General features: G+C 36.8%; 1 long non-coding RNA gene across 3 annotated transcripts in view; it reads left to right on the top strand.

Moving 5' to 3' along the window:
- LOC137234022 (uncharacterized) overlaps positions 1-11,795 on the top strand; it is a 58,594-nt gene extending 46,799 nt beyond the window's left edge. For 2 of the 3 annotated variants that reach the window (XR_010947658.1, XR_010947660.1), the window contains exons 2-5: positions 10,596-10,737; positions 10,801-10,866; positions 11,379-11,588; positions 11,648-11,786. This is a non-coding gene — a long non-coding RNA (uncharacterized lncRNA). Of the gene's footprint in view, positions 1-10,595; positions 10,738-10,800; positions 10,867-11,378; positions 11,589-11,647 lie in introns of all 3 variants that reach the window. The other variant, XR_010947659.1, reaches the window with a different exon arrangement.
- The last annotated feature ends 3,883 nt before the right edge of the window (positions 11,796-15,678 follow it).

The raw sequence follows: 15,678 nt of genomic DNA, 5'->3' as shown, positions 1-15,678 counted from the left end.
GCTATGCAGTAAAATACATAACTTTCTTATTAGCCTTTCTAGCATATTTAGATCGCGAAACCTGACACTGTCACCGACCAAATCATCGGTGGATTAAAAACGTTGACAAAAGAAATGTCAACTATATTATATTTATAGGATTAAGATTAAGATCTAAATTTTGGCGAGTATGCATCTGTAATTGTACCTTAAATCCAGACCAGTAAAAAACTCCTATAATCTCTTGTTGGCAGCATATTAGGTAAAGATGAAGGAATACTCATTACCACTTACAAACCAATTGACGGCCTGCGGTGTTGACGGAAATACTTTCTTGGCCGAAGACCTTAGTTCATTCGCATAATACGATCTAGCCAGCGAAGTTTTTGGGTTAATATTCGATTCACCATCGTCATATCTACGTAAAGTTTAACGAGCTCATCGTTATACCTCCCACGATACTCGCCGTTGGCGTCACAGACAGGGCCATAAATCTTCCGGGTATATTTTATCTCGAACACTCCAAAAGCCATCCCATATCTCTCGACACTGTTCATGATTCCGATCCATACATCAAGATAGGTATGATGACTGACTAGAAGAGCGTGATTTGTTTTCGTCGAGAGAGTACTTTTCTCTTCAATTGCCTACTTAGTCTAAAGTAGCACTTATTGACAAAATTTCTTCTTCGTTTGATTTCTACGCTGACATTTTTTTTTGCTGGTTCCCAAATGGACGAAATCCTTCACAGTTTCGAGTTTATATTTATCAAGAGGGACTTCGCTGCCAAGTTGCGCATGTGCCGATTCTTTCTTAGAAGACATCAAATATTTCATCTAGTCCCCATTTAAGACAAGACCCACTTTTTGCGCTTCTGTATCTAATCCCGAGAAGGCAGAAATCAAAGCTGGATTGTACAGGCCATCTTTACCAATAACATCAACAAGGGGGTCCTCAGTGATATCCAACAAAATGTTTCCAGACTATGACATATCATGGCATGGAATGCGACACGTCTGGCCGCACTGTATAATATGCACTACGGCGTAAATTGCTGGTCTGTAATATATTTGTATCAAGGTCAATAAAAACGTCTGAAACATCTGAATTCTTAATTCAATGCCAGTGTCAAATTCATAATTTTTTTTAAATCTGTCAAGAGTTTGACACTTGTGAATTCAATGTCAGAAATGAAATTAAGTCAAGTATAAATGACATAAAATTCAGATTAATATATTTTTGCTAATCCAATGACGATGTGGCCGCTGAAATAAAAGTTCTACAAAAAACTGACTTTCAAGTATTTAGAAACTTTGAAGCGCTATTGTCAATTGTCCCATCGATTGACGGCGAGAATATGACTTTGAACCAATAACAAGAAGAGACTTGAAAAGTTTTATATTCGCATAAAAAACATCAAGTGGGGCACAGTTGAAAATTATTTGACAGATGAAAACTAAATTTTATTTTATGGAACATATGGCAACTATTGAGAAAGTATAAATAAATATTTTAAGCTCAATTTGACAAACACGATGTTTTTATATGAATCAAAGCTAATGTTGTATCGCATGCACCACAAGCACTAATGAGCTCCGCAGATACAATCCGTCCGTCACCGTCACGACGTACGCCGTTTTCCACTGACAGAACGTAATACGTTGCGTAGAGTGATGCACGCTATCGCTGACGTAAAACTATAAATGTTTTAGAAATTGGCAAAGTATGACGGATGTGATTACTGATAGTTTGTCTATTTGGCGTTTACCATTAAAGCTGGAGACATTGGTGCTTTATCGGTAACCGTATCGGTAACCTTTTAACAGCTGATTCGACCAACCTTATGAGAATCAATGCAATCGATTATTGGTGCCGCTAAGGTCGTAACCGTATCGTAGCCAACCAATTAGGTTTTAGTTTACCGTCGTAACGATAAACAGGTGATTACGTTAGGAATACGACTACAGCGATACGACAAACGACACCAATGACTCCAGCTTAAAATAAACACAGCCCACTCTGCAGTCAGTTTCTTTCTTGTTCGCCAAGTAAGTGACGTATTGGATCTGGTTACACCATAACAAACGCGTTTCAATGTTTTTTCGCGTTCTTAGTGATCTTACAAGATTATGAAGACACCACATATGTGTTTAAAGTGGAATAAACGCTATTTTAGAAAGATGAGCAATGTTGAGGGTGAATGATAAAAAATTAAGACGATAAAAAATATTTTTGATGACATTGAAAAGTTTAAGCGTGGCAACAGCTAAATGTCAACAGCTCAAGCGAGTGATTTCATTTGTGAGCAAGACGTCATCAACTATTTACAAACATATGCAATCAAATAAAACACTTGTAAGTACACCTACCATTGATGCTAGACATGTGTGCAAGCTTGCGGGGCCTTCACCCTCACCACACCTTAAATTTGTTGTTTCTTCTTTTTTTTGCGCCACTCAAATGACTTGTGTCGACGGCATGTTGCCATGACATTGGTGCTGGTGTAAAAATATGCTTTGGCTGCAACTATTGACAGCTGTCAAAGAGCGAAATGTGAAACGATTTCTTGTGGCGACACAAAGGAATTTTTCAATGCATTCTAAGATAAATTCATAGGTAGTAGAGGGGAAACTAAAATAATGTGGAATGTGTCAAGACAAGCTAAAATAAAATGATTTTTACTCAGTTGCTGGTGTAAAAATTCACACAAGCTTTTTGGGAAAGCTGAAAATCTCATTTTGTATAATGAAATTGACAAATTCCCAAACTTACCACGAATATGTCACACCTATTGAGCAAATCAAAGGAGTAATGAATGCAATTTTATCCTTTAGGAAAATTGGATAAGAAGCATTGAAAATCTTGTGTGAAACACTTGTACTCTCACAATGCACTGTTTTTCAGTCAAGTAGCTCAGGTGTTCGTTTTTTAAATCATCTGTCATAAATTCAGCATTCCGCTGATATTAAAAGTGATGCAGGTGCGGAGAAGATGAAAAAAGCTCAACATTCTCACTCTTCTTGAAAAATTAAGAGACAGACTTTACTACCAGTTCAATCTTCCACCTCATTCGAATCGAGTACACAGCACGCCTGCCGTGAGTATGATATAATCCCCAAGGTTTTAGGTTACATTTTTCATTGGAAGGCGTTTTACCATGACACATTCCAAGGCCTAACTTGCGTCCCAGATACGGGATTTGGATTTTAGTCACTTTTTACTAAGACAACACAACCGTGGCTATATTTTAAGTCCCCTTACCCGAAGCACGTTAGCCACGTCACTGTTGGCGAATATAAATTCGAGACTGTGGGGGGCCTCGTCTATCTGGCAAACAGCATTAAATACGAAAACAATATCAGCTTAAAAAGCAAGCAGAGAATAACGCCTGTCAACAAGTGCTACTTTGTACTGCGTAGGAAAATGAATAAGTAAAAACATTTTTCGACAGCAAGTCGCTCATCTGATCTATCCTAAAGTGTATGGTTCGGAATCATAGAAAGATAATAAGATGGCACCTGAAATGTTCGACAGAAAAGCTCTCCGGAAAATTTTTGTATATGATGCTTACAGCTAGTATCGAGGAGGTGTAATGATGAGCTGTATGAGCTTTACATATATAAGGCTTCGGTGTCTAGGTCATGTTATGCAAACGGACGGCGCTTGAGTCAACAAAGAACTTCTATCGACACACGTATTTGGAAGTAGAGGAAGAGGAGACGTTCACTGAGTTGGGACTGACTATCCACAATTTTCGCTTTGATATTATCGTGTGCCAATATATTTGGGCTAATGATTCTGCTTTCTCGGGATAAGATAAATAAGCAAATACGTTTTTCTTGCGGTAAATGAGAACAGAACGAAATACTTGCTGTCATCCAAGAAAGAATAAGAGCGTTCTCGTCTTGACAGCAACGTCACTGTTGGCGGATATAAACTCGAGACTCTGAAGGATTTCGTCAATTTGGGAACCAGCATTACCAGCAAAATCAATGTCTGCTTAGAAATCAAACGGAGAATAACTCTTGCCAACAAGTGCTACTTTGGACTGAGTTCGCAATTGAAAAGCAAAGTTTTCTCCCGACGAGCAAAAATCACGCTCTACAGGTCGCTCATGATTCCTGTTCTGATTTATGGCGCGGACTCATCTACGTTGTCAAGAGAAGATGAGATGGATCTGGGAGTGTACGAGAGAAAAGTTCTCATAACGATTTATGGTCCTGTCCATGACTATAGTCATATCTGCGTAAAGCTCATTCAGCTCATCATTATATCTCCTTCGCAACTCGATGTCGGCATCACAGACAGGACCATAAATCTTCCTGAGAACTTTTCTCACGAACAGACGATGACGCTACGTCCAAGACTTTCAATAGTTTGAAAGCTGAGGAAGGCGGAGACCTCCAGTGAGTTGGGAGAGGCAGGTGAGGGAAGACTAGACCTCCCTTAGTGCTCCCAATCGACGTCAGTTATCGCAAAATAGGGATAGCTGGCGTAACTCGTTACGGAACCGCCAAAATCCGCCGTAGCGATTAAGCGCCAATTAATGATGATGATATATTTGAGCCGAATATGAAAAGAAGTATCGAATCGATATAATTCATTAAATATATTGCCTCAACAAATTTCTAGCAGCAACACCAGCTAACAAAAATTGTTCAACAACATTGTTTGATTATTTTTGTTGTTTCTCCTTTTTTTTAACTCTATCTGCCCCTTACACTGCATCACTTATTTCACAGCTTTGTTTATGCCAGCACACTTGGCTTTATTTGATTTTATGGCACATCAAAGCGCATACATTTTTCCAACAATTCACTTCAATAAGTCAATGTACCTTCTCATTTAGTAGGCGTACGATTAGTGGGTGAATATGTACATACATAAGTATGCACATGTGTTTAAGTGCACCGCAGGGGGTCTATTATGTCCCCCACAAAGTTTAAATTAAATTCTTATTTTCATAGAAAAAAGCGTGGCAAAAAAAAAAAAAAAGAATTTCTTATAATCTTCAGCTTATAATTAGCATGAATTTTCCACATACAACCGAATGCCCACGAATGCTGCATGGCAGTTTATTGTTTACCGTCTAATTGTAATTGCCACCAATGCCGCCTGCTACTCTTCTTATGATTGTATACATAAACATTTAATGTTTGCGTGCAACATTGTGAAGCATAACGCATAATATGCATAGACTACAATATGCGCCTACTTGGGCAATAAACTCTTCTAAGCTAATTTCCATTTTTCGCCTCTTTTCCTTAACTTTCAAGTGTCTTTAAGCTACTTTAGTGGAAATTTACAGCCATCTATAGGCGTTTTTGTTGGTGTGGCAGCAAACAGTAGTCTTACAAAAGCTATGCACCTTTTATGCTGATACCCACCAGGAAAAAGGCGTAAGTACCAAATACTCATGAAGTTCGATGTGCCAACATACGTCTAAAAAACTAATGTCAATACTAAACAGGGGCAACTTTAACAGAAATTAATAATATTATAATATTGGTAACTAGCGACACCTACAAGTCATTCTATTAATATCGGCCTATTATCGATATCCCTTTATCGATAGCCAATTATTATCTCCGAGGCATCGGCTTCTTATTGGGTTTTTATCAACGGTTTGAAGAAGTTTCATAGATTTTTTATTGAATCCGAAAAGTCATTGTTAATATTCTGATAGCAAATTGGTGACACTCCGATAGAAAATCGAAAATTTTTGATGAAAAATCTATGAATTGATAAAAAATCGATAACTCTTGGAAATACGCATACAAAAATCGATATCTTTTCGATAGCAAATCGGTAAACTTTTGATAGGAAATCGATAACGTTTCATTAAAAAATCGGCATTTCAAAGAGTTTGAATACAAATCGACAACTTTTACATTACAAACCGATAACAAGTCGATAATACGCTGATAACAAAATGATAGCACACCGATAGCAAACCGATAACTCTTCGATAAAAAATTCTATAACACGTCGATAACAAATTTGTAATCAATAAAAAATCGATAAATGTTCGATAGAAAATCGAAAAATTATCATTAAAATCGATACATTTTTTTTTAATTTTTTTTTGTAACGAATGTTAGCAGCACTGAGCGATGCTATCGTCTCTAAGCCGATGCTAAGCAGTGACGTGAATTCACATCTATAGATCAATCATTATGTATCTACTTAAACGAAACAATAATTGCGTCTACACATATGTACCATGTGCGTATACGAGCAGCGGAGAGTCAATGCACAAACACGTGCATATATCTGAGATACTCCTGAAAGTATGCGATTAGAAAAACTATAGAATCATGCAATTGTAGTTACAGCTGAGAAGTTTGAGAGCTGCTGGACTATTAGATTCTGGAAGCGCCTAGAAGATGCGAATGTTGAAATCCGAGAGTATAAAAGGCGGCAATTTTAGAGGCGCTGGAATTCAGTTTGATTTGAGATTTCGATTAAGACGCTATCTAGCGAGCAAGTGCAGCATTATTTTGAATAGTAAAGTTTCATTTGAGCTATCAATCAGTTTGGTTATTAAGCAAGCTATTCGTTGCAAAGTTTAAGTGTTATTGTGAAGTACTTTAATAAAGGCCATTTGCATTATGAAACATTGGAGTTATTTATCCAACAGTTTAGCGATACGAACGTTGGCAGAAGATTTCAAATAAGGGAAATTGCAGTAAATTCGTTACAATATTTTTATGATTTTCGTTCATGGCCAATAAATTTTAGTAAATAGTAAATCGATAAAATTTAATAACAAATCGATAACTTTTTGATGACACGTAACTTTTATTTTACCTTTTGATAACATATCGATAACTTTTTGATAAATATTCGATAACTTTTTAATAACAAATCGCTGACTGATCGATCGGAAACAAATCGATAGCTCGTTAGCACCTCAACGATAACACACAACAAAGCTCACCTTTCCTTGTCTTGCATGTTCCTGCATTATGCTAAATTATGATGACTACTTTAAAAATGACTTACAAAAAAGTTCTCCATTTTCAAATCTCTTAAAAATTTAATGTCTCAAAATGTTATAACATTGATAAAGTAAATATTTTTTACGTCGGTCTTAATTACTTTTTCTAAAAATAATGTCTGTATAGCTCACAACAATCATAAATTTTTTACTGAAGCCCTGGCGTACATTCAAAACAAACGGTATAGAAATCGATCGACATTCATGCAATTGATGTTGGCAAACTAACGGCAGTCCATTGAATTTGTTTTGAATTGATTTTCCATAGTTTTTTATGTTTTTTTTTTTATGTTTCCAGCCCGGAGTTCTTCAAGAAAAGCAAACTAATTATTTAATTACAACAATTACGTAGGCCTTTAAACCATTCGTTGCTTTTATAGTTTCCGGGTTCGAGTAAAACGAAGTCACAAAATTGAAAACATGTCATAACGTTACTCTCAGAAACGCCAGGGATGGTTCTCTGAGCCGGCGAAGTTCTATGCGCATTTTTTGAAATCTAGCAGTCATCCTAGAATGGAAGGGAATATTCCCGTACAGACCGATAGGATCGCGCAATATATCATAAAGCTGCAGTTTCATTTGTCGGTTTATAAACAGACTTGACGTAGAATCAAAAGATGCATCTTATGTTGTAGATAAAGAACGCGGTTTAGTGTATTTCAGAATCGGTAAACTTGTTTTTGTTTTTGTAAACATTTTGTGAATTGTATCTCTGGCTAAGTATTTCCAATAAAACAGTAATGTATACAATTCTTCTTGCAGTTGCATGCACCAAAATTTTCTGGTATGTGCACAGAGACTTTAATTTATACGTACGTTGGTGACGTTGCTATGAAATTCAGGTCATATAAGCTCCTCCAAAGACCACGCTTGCGATAATAGCTTACGCTTACATTCAGGACTCCCACATTGGCAATAATAAATCCAGTGTCACTGATCAAGTTCTGTTGAACGAGTCAAAAGTTATCCCAACAATTTGCATTAAAAGCATATAGTAAAGATTAACCCAATTGTACTCTCAGCAGGTTTGAAAGCTTCGAATATACCCGGCTTCGTCAACCTAATTTTCAGCTTCACTTACCCGTAGGAAATCGTGTTTCTTTAGCAGCCGAGGCTCTGGCGACTAAGGGAAAAATGGTCTAGAAGCTTCAATGTGGTCTTAATAAATCGTTTCCGAAATAGCCGTGATTGCACCTTAATGGAACTTCTTACCCGAATGTACCAAGGCAAGAGACCTTGCCACAACATCGCTGGGATATCGCTCATTAGAGCATGTAGCACTACTGTATTATTCTTTACTGCTTACAATCGCTTACACCACTTATGCTGGGTATGTTTATGCATATTTACAGCCATCTTCACAGCGTTGATAGATTACTTTTCAATCATAATCGGTTGTCTATAACAGCTTCTGATCTTTTAACGCTCACATATATTCGGATATGTACATAAGTTCATAAATACCAATGTGCAATGATTGCATGTTTATAAGTTTATTAAAGGCTTTTAGCGAGAATTATGCATTTCATTTTTCATTTCACACATTTCTCTTTGTTTTTCCTTATTTTCCCAGTATTTATGGTAAAAAATAAACAAATTAATTATTGAATGCGTTTGGAGACGAAAGGTTTTGACGTGTCCCCAGTTTTAGGTACAAATTATGTATAACGCGGCGCCAATTATCATTCATGTTAGCCAAAATTTGTATTATATATGAGCCTTCACTCACTTCAGTGAGGGACGGTAAACTTGGATGCCTTTTTGAATGGTGAATACGATTGACTTTGACTCAAAGTCTCACTTCATCATTCATAATCTTGCCCTTAAACACTTCGGATTAGGCAGTAGAAAATTTTCGTGTTTGCTTACGACTTACTATTCCTGCTATTACCTTTATGTATTACCATCAGAGACAACCGAAATAATTACCCTTTCTAATTTAGACATTATCAAAAAAGTTTCAAACATAACGGGTTTCGTTATACATATGCCACACAGAGCTTTTGAGAAAACTTTCATTGGCGGGGAATCAACACATCGCAAGTTCCGAAATTATTATTTATTTCTATGGAAAAGATCAACTACTTGGCGCATTCTTTTTTTCAGAGAAGGAAGCATCGAAAACATCAAAGTCAGTGCTGGGCTCTAACCACAAAATTCCGCCCCGTGACTCCACTTTTCGTACGTGGGAGAGCGAGTGTAATGTTGTAGAAACTTACTTTGATGCGGAACGCAGCGGAAAGTTTGCTCATAGCTCAGACTACCAGTACTTGGCGGCAACATCGTTTTGAGCTACCAAATTTTTATACTGAGCTGAGCAAAGCTGGCAGACTATATATTTTTTTTATTCGGCTAAGAGTACTTTACACCGACATAACTGAATCGATATTGAGATGTTATATATATGGTAGCTGACCCGACAGACGTTTTTCTGCCCTAATTTGGCCTATCTGTATACATTTAAATAAGCTTTTTCCATCTAACTCTACCCTCCCCCCACCCTCTTCACTTTTTCCTGATCCTCTAATTCACTCTCCCCTTCATTTTTTTCGATTCATCCATCTCCATATTCGTCTCATTCTATTTCTCTCTCAGTCTCCTTTCCCTTCTTTCTTTTTTCTTCTCTCGCCCTTATTGCCTGTCCCAGAGGGTGGTATGTATTTTGTTCCAGTCCCAATCCCACTCCGAGTCTCAGTCCCAGTCCTAGTCCTAATCCCAGTCCCAGTCCGTCTCTGGTCTACTTCCCGGAAAACAAAGGTCGTAAATACTAATAGAGGCAAATGTATAAACCAAATTTCAGGCAAATCGAATAGGACGTATGTAAATAGGTATGTGGGTATTATTAATTCATATATCTATTTCGGCTTCGCATGCATATTTATCAGTTTTGCCAGGTTAATGCGACTAAATCGAATATCACAATGAAAATTACTTTGGAGCTCTCAGCAACAGCTTTCATTTCATATCCATATTACATACACATTCTAGGGGTATCCGGGTCCACGTTTTGGCTTATACCTTTAGACCCTAGTAACCAAGCGGTATAATATATTGCTCTGTACTAAAGCACTCATCAACAGCTTTCATTTGATATCCATATAATATATACACATTCTAGGGGTGCCCGGGTCCACGTTTGAACAAAATCGACCTACGCATCTCTTCAAACACCGGCGACCAACTAACACACATTTTAGCCTTTCCGTTTATATATATAGATTTTTATTTTTCACACTTCACTATAATATTAAAACGAAATGCAGATATTCGTTGCTTTTGAAATTCGGCTTAAAAATTGCACATGGAACAACTAAAGACTCTCCTGAATTAAAAAAAATGTCTTAGTACTTCTAAATCGTAGGCCCCCTCAGAAACCCCGGGTCCGGGGATAATCCCCCATGCCCCATGCCATGTGAATGTGTTACTCAACTCTATAATTTTTGGCGTAAGAAGTTGTTGCAGCTGGTAAAAAAATTGTGCAAATTATCAAAAATTAATAAAGAAATGGACGAATTGGACAAAATCGTAAAACAATTACGTGGAGACTTGTTCATTGACGTTATCCGTGGTAATTAATTGGTTTATTAAATGGTTTTATTATTTCATTTACATTTAGGTACATACATATAGACGCCGGCTTTACCAAGGAATCTTTGTTGCTGTTGAAGTCAAGCCATTTGGATACCCTTCTCGGAACAGCAAATTATGGACAAAGGGTAATTTTTGAACATAATCTTCTAAATTGGCAAAACGAAAATGTAATATACATATAATGCATTTTACTTATACTTTAGATTCTTATATTTTTTTCTTTTGACTAGGGTGTTAATTTGCAGACAACTGTATGTGGAGGGGCCGCATTATTGGGGGATTCGATTATTACAGAGGTATGTACTTGTATGTATCTACAACTAATTCAAGTGCTAGATTGCATTCATAAATATGGTATTGCTTCGTCATTGTCATCAGATTGAAACGATGTATCGTTAAGAAAGGAATTTGTATTAGCCACTTTTTCTGGCCCTTTTGCGGTTATTGATGCACTATTTTCTGGCGGAACATTAAGTGGAGAATGGTCTATGTATGTATTATGGGATCATTAGGGGTATCTTCCGGTATCATTTCTGGATGGTTTTCGAGATCCGTCCGGGATCCCGTCGTGGTCATTTTGGGACTTTTTCTCCACTGATACGGGATCATTTGGGGACCCTTTCGGCATCATTTCTGAATGGTTTTCGGGATCAGTCCGGGATGCCGTCCGGGTCATTTCGGGACTTTTGCGGGATCATTTGGAGTCCATCCCAGCATAATTTCTGGATGGTTTTCGACATTCTCCATCACTTGTTGCATCTCGTCATAACTAGGACTATTTTTTTTTTATTTACATACATACATTTAGAAAACACTGGAAGACATTTTGAATAAATCGGTCGACGGAAAACATATTTTGGAGTACTACAGTAAGCAACAAGTTCTCAATCCGAAATATAGGAAATTGCTTGCAGCTACTATTGCAGCCTATTTGATATCCTCCGGTGTAAACACAAATCCAAAAACATTTGAGTCACTTGCTAATCAGATCGCATCTTTATTTTTAAGCGAATCGAAGGTATACAATAAAAATCCGTAATATTTTAAAAATTTATGTAATTTTCTTGCCTTTATCAGGATATATATTACATACATAAAAAAGGCCAGAAGCCAGGCGGGTATTTATGTACCAAATATCACAATTCCTTATCAAAACTCCGGCTTGATGGGGTTATTTCTAAAAAGCCCAATGAAAAGGAACAACCCTCAAAGGCAAGGAACTCCTGTACATGTAACTAGGAACGGGGAGTGTTAGAGGGATTCAGAGTGGGTGTGGAAGGTGATCTTTAAAAATTAGATAAACGAATTTTTCAGCCTCACCCGTCCCAGCGGTAATAAAATGGTGAGAAATATAACATATAAATTTTTGCATTGATTAGAGACGGTAAAGGAGTGTCTTCAATGAAGACCAAAATTTATATGTAATATCTTTCACCATTTTATTACCATTTGATCGGGTGAGACTGCAACAAAACTGTTCATTTCAACATTAATATACATATACTCGTAGAAAAAAACCGCTTATAATAAATTAAATTAAACTATTCCATTAACATACCACACTGAAGAAAAATCGTGGCTTAAATACTACGTCGAGCCATTTGATGAAGTGGAAACCAAATGGATATTGACTTTTGAGGAGAGAAATCAAATGATGGAGGCTGATACAACCCTTGATTTTATTTTGCAAGAATGGCCCATATATAAGCAGAGTTTTGGACATTTATTGGTATAACTCATAATATATTGGGCCTCATGCTTAAAAAGAGATTATGTATTTTAAAGTCCACGTTTTACCAAAAATAAGCCAAGTCGAATCTGACCAAATACTCGTCTTTATGGCATGAGGCCCAATGTGTTTGAATGTAAGTCATAAGAGTAAAGTTATATTACTTTCATATTTGAATTATAGATTGAGGCTGATTTTAACAAATTGTATCCAGGAAAGAAGAATTTGTTGTTTGAAAAATTGATCCATTTTACGCAAGCACTACGCCATCTATTTAACATTTATATAAAAGACTCGCACAGTTTAGAAACCTGGAAGCTTTTTAAGGAATAACAAATTAACCAAGGTATTAAAATGGAATAATGAGTTTAATTATTTTATTGATCAAATTATTAATTTCAGGCGCAACGGATTCTCAGTTTTAGTTCCAGCCAGCCGAAAATATAAAGGGAGCAAGCAAACGAACAAGAAACATTTAGTAAAGCCCACTATTGCAGATTCTAGAAATAGCTTTATGATATACGCAGCAACAAATTCTGAGCTTCAATCGATGTATCTAAGTACCTCAAGTGCGCCTCTAAAGAGTGAATCGTAATGTTTCGAAAATCTTCATTTAGGCATACTGACTCTACTTAAATAATTATAAACACAAACATATATCTCATTACCTCCAAAACCCCTTTCACATCATCAAAGAAAAAAAAATTATTAAAATTGTATGGTAAAAAAAATGTTATCAAAAATTTCACCAAAACCGCAAAAAAGGCCACTCATTACGAAAGCAAATTATGTTAAAATTTTTAATACAATCAATTGGCATAAAACCAAAATTAAATGAGCTGAAAACCACAGGAAAAATGTACAAAATAAAAATAAAATTTACAAAAAAATTAAATTGTTATTTTTCCCCAGCGTGCGATCAACCCTCTTTTTCAACGACTCGATAGTCCTGTATTGGAATTTTCGACAAAAAAAAAGTGGAAGAAGCAACAACAGCCACAACAAAGCCTTTTCACACGCTAGAGAGTCGAAAAAATGAAAACGTTGCAAGTAAGAATCAACTTGTTAACAACACTAAGAACAACAGCAACCACTGAAGGGTGCAGACTTTAACCCTTTTGCAATTGATGAGTTTTTAAAAAAATAAAATAAAACAGTGTATGCAAATTTATATAAATCTAAGCAGCAATGAAGAGTGTACAGCCGAGAAGAATGAAAGCTAGGAGATGGCGGTGAGATGTTTTTTGAACGCTTTAAGGATGTAAGTTGTCGGCAAAGTTGTTGAACTAGCAAGTAAAGCTGACAAAAGTAGACACATTAAACTAAATTGCTTAGCATTTTGTAATGCGGCCCATTAGTGTCAACCCTGACAATATACTGACATGGGGTATAGTATTTGTATGTATGCGAATGTATTTAATATGCGCGTATCCTCGAGTATATTAACACCTTGTTAAACATGTTATAGCTACGAGCAGGATAAAATGATTATGAAGCTGGAAGAGGGTATGAGAAAGTGATGCTGCAGAGTTGTTGTACATGAAGCTGCGATATAGATTGTGTATCTGTCCAAGCTCTCTGAATTCAAAAGTAGCCAGCGGATAGCTGTAGATGATAAGCGATTAGTAGTCCACAGAAGCAAAAAAAAGTTGGAGGGTATAATTGTGGATGCGCGCCAAAGAAGCAAATAAGCATATAAGCAGTGTTATTTACGCTACATCCTTTGTCACATGTAAAATGCAATAAACAACTCTAATGGGACACATATCGGCGATTTATGTATGCTTGCCACACATGGTCACATGGCCAGCGTCAGTAGCAAAAAGGACCTAACGCGCATCTTTAGAGCATTAACTTGAAGTAAGAAAAAAGGAGTAACAATTGAGCATTACTTAAGTATGCATAAGAAGTGCTTAAGCAGATTGCTCAGTCAATTCAACAGCATTCAATGTCTTTCGTATGCAAATGTTTTCTTTAAAAAGCGCAGGAAGTTGTCAAGGCATTGAGCAAAAGAACGAAACAGTTAACCAAATAAAGGACATCTTATAAAAAAATGTGTTTAATTGTGCTTAAAAGGCACACTAATACATATCGATACAGTGAAGCCTCTTTGAGCGGACACTAAGCGTCAACCAACCTTTTGTCCGCCTAAGAGTGGTGTCCGCTCAAGGAAGTGGAAAGCTATTTTTTATTTTTTGGACCTTGGGATAGCGCACAACACTCAAGTGGTCCAATGAAGCCAGGCTAATTCATCTCACGTGCCCACACCCCATGGGACCGCCATTAGGCATAACGTCACGGGGTGGAATTGCCGATTTAATCGCAACTGCTTCGCATGCGCATTCTCTGCGCTCACTTTCAGCTTGCACCAGTTGTGTCATAATCAGAAAGGCCATTTTGCTCACAGCAGTCCAAAAATGTACATATGTGTCTTCATATTAGGGAAACTAAATTCCTTGTTGAAGGTACCTCTCCAAAAATTTGGTAAACAGAGTATATTTTGTCGTGAAATTGAGGGTAATGAAACATTAGGTGGAGCCGAAAATTTGTGTGCCTCCGGGAAGGTCGATTTGTAGCACACCTGGGCTGTAGCTGCTCACTAATAATACGCTCAATAATTTTTCCTAACGAATTCAGCATACAAAGCGGCCTGCATGAGGATGGTTTGCTGGTCATCTTACTACGTTTCAGCAAAAGTACCAACTTTTGACGTTTCAATGACCGGAAAGATACATCTTCCTGGTTACAGGCGTTGAAAATATTCGTCAATATTTATATTTTAGACCTTTTTGCTGCTTTAAGGTAATATTTGGCACTTCATAGGGACCTTGGGACTTATTAGCGGCAACTCTTTGTGTTGCATCCAGTACCTCCTGTTCTGTTGTTTGTGGGATTTCTATACCTTTTAGGTCCTCGCTTTGATAAGTTCGGTAATCTTGTTCCGGAAAAAGTGTATCGGCCCTTATTCTCATTGTTGTCGCGCATGTAGGTTGCTGAGATTTCTGCTCTTTAATTGTAGGCATTACTATTCTAAAAGGCAATTCCCAAAGGTCAATATCGGCACTCTGGATTTCTTGCTCCTTTTTTATAGAATTTTTAGGAGTGAGTAGCTATTTTAAAATGTATTAATTATTTGATAGATTTACATATGTAGTTCCCAAAACCTTCTATTTCAAACACTTAAGCAATTCACAAGGTCTCCTATTCGCCACAAGTAGTATGCTTCAACCAAATTGTATATTGGAAGCCATGAAAACAACTCATATCTTAAAATTTTACATGAATATGACACTCTAGTGAATTGCCCAACTAATGTTTTATATTAAACTGCTTTAAAAATTACGTAAATTTGTGTTTCGGTTGAGATCTTAGAACAAAA

Source organism: Eurosta solidaginis, chromosome 5, assembly GCF_040869045.1.
Source record: "Eurosta solidaginis isolate ZX-2024a chromosome 5, ASM4086904v1, whole genome shotgun sequence".
Classification (NCBI taxonomy): domain Eukaryota; kingdom Metazoa; phylum Arthropoda; class Insecta; order Diptera; family Tephritidae; genus Eurosta; species Eurosta solidaginis.
The sequence above is the reverse complement of the archived record's forward strand: the minus strand, read 5'-3'. Positions and strand labels throughout refer to the sequence as shown.